Genomic DNA, 7,445 nt, shown 5'->3' on the forward strand with positions numbered 1-7,445 from the left:
TTATAAAATACAAGAAGGGCAAAGCCCATACGACTCACATGCTTTACACATTTTTCCTACCAAAATACATGTGACCTTGACCCAAGGTCAAGGTCATCCAAGGTCATGCAACACAAAGCTGTTAATTCAAGACATAGGAAGTACAATGGTGCTTATTGGCTCTTTCTACCATGAGATATGGTCACTTTTAGTGGTTCACTACCTTATTTTGGTCACATTTCATAAGGGTCAAAGTGACCTTGATCATATGTGACCAAATGTGTCTCATGATGAAAGCATAACATGTGCCCCACATAATTTTTAAGTTTGAAACAGTTATCTTCCATAGTTCAGGGTCAAGGTCACTTCAAAATATGTATACAATCCAACTTTGAAGAGCTCCTGTGACCTTGACCTTGAAGCAAGGTAAACCAAACTGGTATCAAAAGATGGGGCTTACTTTGCCCTATATATCATATATAGGTGAGGTATTGAATCTCAAAAACTTCAGAGAAAATGGGGAAAATGTGAAAAATAGCTGTTTTTTAGGCAACATTTATGGCCCCTGCGACCTTGACCTTGAAGCAAGGTCAAGATGCTATGTATGTTTTTTGGGGCCTGGTCATCATACACCATCTTGCCAAATTTGGTACTGATAGACTGAATAGTGTCCAAGAAATATCCAACGTTAAAGTTTTACGGACGGACGGACGGACGGACGTCCGGACGGACGGACGGACGGACGACTCGGGTGAGTACATAGACTCACTTTTGCTTCGCATGTGAGTCAAAAATGAAGACGATGTTTTTATTACAAATAATCATCATATAGCAGGGCCGTATATATGATAATAATAATAATAATAATAATAATAAAGTGTATTTATATTGCGCCTATCACTTACAAAAATATTTGGCTCCAAGCGCATTACAACATACTGTGTAGAGACTTGGTACAATCAAGTCTGACAAATACAATAACACAATATACAGTCGGTCTCTTAGTCTTAGGTAAAACTGGGAAAAGCAGCTTCGACATTTAAACACTGCTACTAAAAAAATCCTCTAACAATGCATACTGCTTTACAATATGCATTTATGTATAAATATAGTTAAAGAACATCAAGTTAATAGGAATTAAAAAAGGAAATAAAACTATCTAGCGGACGACGAAGAAGAAGAAGAATAAAACTATCAATGTCAATGTATAACAAGTCATTCAACGTAAATGGCCAAAGAACAACAACAAAGGAATGATGAGTTATACTCAATGGCTAATAACGAGGCAGAACTAAATAGTATCGACACAAGATTAAAACAAAACATATGAATGATCAGCCCAGTTAATCCACACGCAGCATATTCTACCTGTCCCCCTCTGGTCAACAGACAAACAACTCTGTAGATATGTATACAAAAAATAAAGAAAGAAAAAACCCTCACAGAGGCTACAGAAAATTAAAATCAGATGACACAAGAGAATGCTGACAATGACAGGACCCTTCCTCTACTTCCCTCCCAGCATCATTGACAGTTTCATAATCTTCATCATCAAAGACAATGATACTTTAATTGACATCAATGAGGTATTTACTTAACCAAGAATGATTAATGAACTCTACATCAAGTTAGACTGTGTGTTTTTCCCATCAAAAAGGCATACAGAATCTGAATGATTGATAAATGGTTAGCTTCTGTCCCTACATAAAATAATTGCCAAGCCCACACAAATGTTTTTGGAGGAAAAGTGTAGATAACAAGTGGTAAAACAAATCATATTTATACCAGAGACCTTAGCTTCTAAGAACTTAATTGGTCACTAAACACTGAATCAGCTACTTAAGCAACCTTGATGAATGTTTCTGGCAGACAACTCGCACCCTGCTTACAAGCTGTTCCGGCCCCTACCCTCGGGCAGGCGTTTTCGCTCGATCAGGTCGACAAGCACCACGCGTTTCAGAGACAGTTTTTATCCAAGTGCAGTGCGTGTCCTGGCTCCTTAAGTCCTCTAACTGCCGTTCTTAGTTAAAATTGAGCTTTTACTCAAGTGTAGTATTGTAATAAATGTTTTGGTTTTAAAATTATTAAGGATTTGTGATTTTAGTTATTGTCGTCATAACTGATGTATGATACATATATAATTCTTATTGATACTTCTATACTGTTTATTTTACGCATATACATGTACAATTGATGGTTAAACACGTTTTGTTAAGGAGGAGCATGCTTGTGCGTGTGTGCTGTTGTGGGTTTTGTGTGAGGAATGTATGCGGGCGTGCGTGAGCGTGTGTGTGACTGAGATTGCAGGCGATGTTTGGAAGGGCGTGTATGGATTGATTGATTGTACTCTGGCCAAAACATGTCCCTAGTGTACTGCACATGGTTGAAATAAAGTCTTATGTCTTAAGTCTTATCTTTTCTAGACAATCACTTGGCCAGAAAAAATCGGATGACGGAATGTCGAACATTGATTATAAAACAGAATTTATATCTGATGCTTTACCAATTTGAATTTGAATCAAAACACAAGAAACAATTACAATGGTCAACTAGCTGTCAGCACTACCATGTTATGCATTTTCAATTGAAAATTTCTTTCCCTTCAAACATAACAGAACAGGTGATTTGGTATGCTTTGTTTGTGAGGAAGGAAACACTTTACAGTTGCTTTTGATGTTTGAGGGAAATGTTAATCCATTGCTGTATGTGTGAACACCCCCTAAGAATGGAGGGAACCTTTCATCCAAAGCTGTTCCAGTGTAATATTTTTTGCTCCCCCCCCCCCCCCCCCCCCCCCCCGACCAATCGCAAAGTGGCGTCAAACGGCAAATTTGATTTGTGTCCGGAAGTAAACGTCGGAGTGTATACAGGGAGAGAATCTTGTATACACTCGGAGTGCATATAGGCAGTGCGTTTTATAAGATAACGTCAACCATGTTATAATGTGGGCAGCAAACTTTCTATTTGACTGGATTAAAAACGTTTGAGAGTACATGTATAAACTATAATTGTGACGTCAAGAAACTCTGTAACAAAATGAAAAGCAAAGTTGTGTGCAAATTCTCAGAAAAAAACAATGGTTTTGTGTAATTTTAAGATTTCCCACAACATTTGAAATAGTTGTCATTTTGACTTGTGACATGTGACGCTTGATTTGGGGTTCAACACTTTTTGACTTATGAGAGCGAATTTCAGCATAAACATTGCCCATGGGAAGATCGAGTTGTCGAGTGAGTAAACAATGCTTTACAACCTTTCTTGTTGTTTTTATTCTTCTCTGTGTGTTTCAGCGTCTGTGATATTATTGACGCATGACACTATCTGACCTGTCTCAACGTTTAAAGTCAAAATACTCCAAAAAAGTGCAATCAGTTATCTTTTCCTTTTAGGGATCTGAAGTTGACAACAATTAAGCTCTATGTATATTTGGGGACGAAAAGCAAACTTCTTCTTTTTCTTTCCAATGATGCCCACGATCATGATAATGATCATTATGGCATGAAAAGGGTGGTGCTTTGTTAGTCCATTTGTGTACTCTGGTCGTTATCATTATCATAGTCCGTAAATCATAGCAAAGAGTCCGTGTCCGTAGAACTAGAAGGACTTCTAAGACATAACTTGACTTTTAACATGTTTGTCCGTTTTTGATGTCTCTCATTATGGCAACAAGTCATGTGTATATGTGTGTAAACGTGTACGCATGCATGAACCACACATTTATGCCCTGATTAAGGCTGAGAGCAATCACAACAATTCTGCAATCTACGACAGCGGTCATAAGAAGTCGGCCGGAAATAAGTCTGCACAGCGTTGAGTCAGCCCCAGAATTCGATTAAAGATCAAATAAATCACGGCGGAAAATCCCCTCAGAAATTCCATTGTGGGACAACAAAAACGCAGCTGCAAACACTGCAAACCAACAATCCCACAGGTCAAACCAGACGGCATGAGCTGGCGACAAGCAACACAACGCATTCAAGACAAGCGGCCGACAGCAGACAACCAAACTTAACTTACCAAGTCCGTCGAAGTACTGGGAAAAAAACCAGGCTGGTACACAAAATCGATGCTCGAGCGTCGTCTCCTCACAATAACATGGTACACCAATTACGTCCGATTCATGATTGAGAGTAAATGGTTCGTCTCCACTGTCAACTATCAAAAGTTTCGTTTAGGTCTCCATAGGCGCTTACGATGTTAGGAGCCACTGCGCATGGCAGGCCGCATTCTCGCGAGAACCAAGAGCACGTAATCCACACACATTATTGTGGAAATTTATCATGTGTTGTGTCCCTTGTTTTGCACGGCTTCAAGAGAGCGATGCCGATCAAAAAGGCATGCACCTCTAAAATTAAAAAAACATTAAAATAAAATAAAAGCCACTCAATGAATGCATGAATCAATGTGCGTCGGTGTGTTTGCCTGTGCGTTTTGCCAGTCGGCCTACGCCGTGTCTGTCAGTGCCGTGTGTGAGTGTGCCCGTGTGCCGGTGTGTGTGTGTGTGTGGAGGGGGGGGGGGGGTGGGGGGGGGGGGGGGGGGTGATATTTACTCTTTGAGAAACATTCACCTGGGTTTAAACTAGTATGTTCATCAGTTTTAGTTCAGTCGAAACAGATCCCACCACACATGCAATAACAAGGAGTTTTTGTCACAAAGTGTGTTCCCCGCTGTTGTTGTATATATGCATATTCACTGAAAAGAATAAAGCAGCTTTTCCCGGGCAACTTTGGCATGAAAAGTTCCTAAAATCAGTCATTCCTCTGTTATTCACAGAAAGTCCCTCAGTGTTATTGTGTGGAGACATCATTTCTGGCAAAAACACACAAAAAGTAAGAAGATTGAACTGAAGACAAATTCTTCTATGAAAATTGAAGCCAATAAAATTTGAGTTGAGTTGAGTTGAGTTGTTAGTTGAGGAGATGATGAGCCACGATAGTTTCCCGTTGACGGCCGGTGTAACAATCTCATTTTCCTCCCAAAACCATTTTACTCACCGGCCTTGTTGATCTCGCATAACGATCAAGTATATAAATGGCAAGTATATAAATGGCAAGTATATAAATGGCAAGTATATAAATGGCAAGTATATAAATGGCGACTAGAATGTATTCTCTTTACTTTTTTCAGTAATACTCCAGTGAGATGATGATAAAGTCATGCAACAAAAAACAAAGTATAAACTTTGGACTCCTTTTCAGTTTTAACTTGAAATTGTAAGTGTTCAAATCCATGTCACGTCTTTGGTTTTCATGTTACGAAGTTGATGTATTTTAAAACCCTTGTAATTAACTGACTGTAGACCCAAACAATTTGCAAGTATTTCTAATTCTTTATCTGCAGGCCAAGGATATATATGGAACCAGTTCATATTAATGAAATCGATTTGTATGGTTTGAATATCTCAGTTAGGCCTAAGTAAAGAAATGTCAACTTAATTCGTAACATCAGGGATATATAGGTGACATATAGGTCTATGGTAACCATGGTTTCCACTGGTACACAGCTCTGGAGAATAACACATATGCGAGAAATAATGGTTTAGACCTGGAATGGTGTGCACGAGAAAGTGACCAACTGGGTGGGACTAAAGCACTGGGTTGCATTGGTTGAAGTCTCAAACAAATCTTTATTTCAACCCAGCGCTTGGTGTATCAGGTGTGCACTTTCTGAAAAATAAACAAAAAACCTCTGGGAGCTGACTCGTCTGAAAGTTATAATGGCAACTAAACTACTAGGGGGGCCCGGTAGCTCAGTTGGTAGAGCACTGGACTTGTGATCGGAAGGTCGCAGGTTCGAATTCGGGCCGGGACGGACACGGGTCAACTTTATGTGCTGACCCAGAGACGGAAGCCATGTCCCACCCCCGTGTCATCACAATGGCACGTAAAAGACCTTGGTCATTCTGCCATAAGTGCAGGTGGTTGAATACACCTAAACACGCAGACACATGGGTAGCGCGACTCCGTTGCTGCTAGCTTTCCACTGGGAGGAAGCGACCCGAATTTCCCAGCGATGGGACAATAAAGTAATGAAAATGAAAAAAATGAAAAAAAATGAAAATGAAAACTAATTACTGAACCTCAACTACACTTCGTTCTTCGGCAATGCATCACGGCAACCAGATTGTTAAAATTCTGTTTCATTGCATGTTTCGCACGTACAAACCACGGGTGTTCACATCTGAGTACCTTCAAGTGACAAGATATAGGAACTTGAACATGCTTTTCTGGAGACCTAGTTAGCGCGCGGGGCTTTGTATGTGACCAAGCGGAGGGATGGTTTGATCCACTACTTGAAAAGCCTGGTTAGATCTGAGAGGGAGAGCCGGACTGTCACACGGAAAGGAGTGTGCCTTGAAGTCGTTTGGTTTTGAAGCGTTTGAATTTGATTAATTGTTGTCAATAGACGATTTTCGGAAACAACCCGCTAGTGATTTACCTATAAAGTCACGTGAGATTGTCTGCCTCGGTGTTTTCAAGGGAAGTAACTCTTTCACAACCCATATTTTCTCTCTGGAATTCGTCTATTTTGTAAAGGGTGTGAAGGTGAGGCTCAGCATTGACAGGTTTTGTAAAGGGTGTGAAGGTGAGGCTCAGCATTGACAGGTTTTGTAAAGGGTGTGAAGGTGAGGCTCAGCATTGACAGGTTTTGTAAAGGGTGTGAAGGTGAGGCTCAGCATTGACAGGTTTTGTAAAGGGTGTGAAGGTGAGGCTCAGCATTGACAGGTTTTGTAAAGGGTGTGAAGGTGAGGCTCAGCATTGACAGGTTTTGTAAAGGGTGTGAAGGTGAGGCTCAGCATTGACAGGTTTTTTTTACGGGACAATGATTTACCGATTCAGGTTCAAAGCACGTCTTCAAATAAAACTCGTGTTACAGAAATTCAAACCTAAATGCTACAAAATCTGTGCATGTGATTTATTTAATTTCCAAATCAGTCGTCGTTTGTGTTTGTAATTGGTTAATAGACCTACCCCCCGGGTAAATACCACTAGTGAGAAGACATTTTTAACACGCATTTACGACAACAACGAAAGTTTCTAACTTCTAACTGATCAATGTCGGTACCGCGGACAATATTGTTCGGGAGAAAACACGCCTTGACGAAACAAAAGAGAGTTAATACAGAGTTTTCTAGAGGTTTTGGTATCCAGGTTCTTCAAGTCAAACGAACAATTTGTGCTGAACCGGTTTGATGTGAGCTATGAGCCCACGCCAAGGACCCAGAAGGTAAATTGCATCCCATAATGCCGGGTTTGCAAGCGGACTTGAAAAATGAGCCCCGTTTTCATTACCGGCGACGACGAAAAGATCTCGCATTAAGCCTTTGCAAACTGACACAATTTTCCCGAAACGGGACAGAGTAGACCCCTTGTTTAGAGACCCTGCTTTTGAGACCTGCTCCCATTAAAGACCTTGCTTTTGAGACCTGCTCCCATTAAAGACCTTGCTTTTGAGACCTGCTCCT

General features: G+C 40.4%; 1 protein-coding gene across 1 annotated transcript in view; it reads right to left on the reverse strand.

Annotated features, from left to right (window-relative positions):
• Positions 1 to 4,185, reverse strand: part of LOC138961359 (serine/threonine-protein kinase 33-like) — a 73,832-nt gene extending 69,647 nt beyond the window's left edge. The window contains exon 1 of the mRNA XM_070332971.1: positions 3,997 to 4,185. The gene's annotated coding sequence lies outside the window, so the exon portion shown is untranslated. The remainder of the gene's footprint in view (positions 1 to 3,996) is intronic.
• Between the last annotated feature and the right edge of the window lie 3,260 nt (positions 4,186 to 7,445).

Source organism: Littorina saxatilis, linkage group LG3 (genome assembly GCF_037325665.1).
Source record: "Littorina saxatilis isolate snail1 linkage group LG3, US_GU_Lsax_2.0, whole genome shotgun sequence".
Classification (NCBI taxonomy): domain Eukaryota; kingdom Metazoa; phylum Mollusca; class Gastropoda; order Littorinimorpha; family Littorinidae; genus Littorina; species Littorina saxatilis.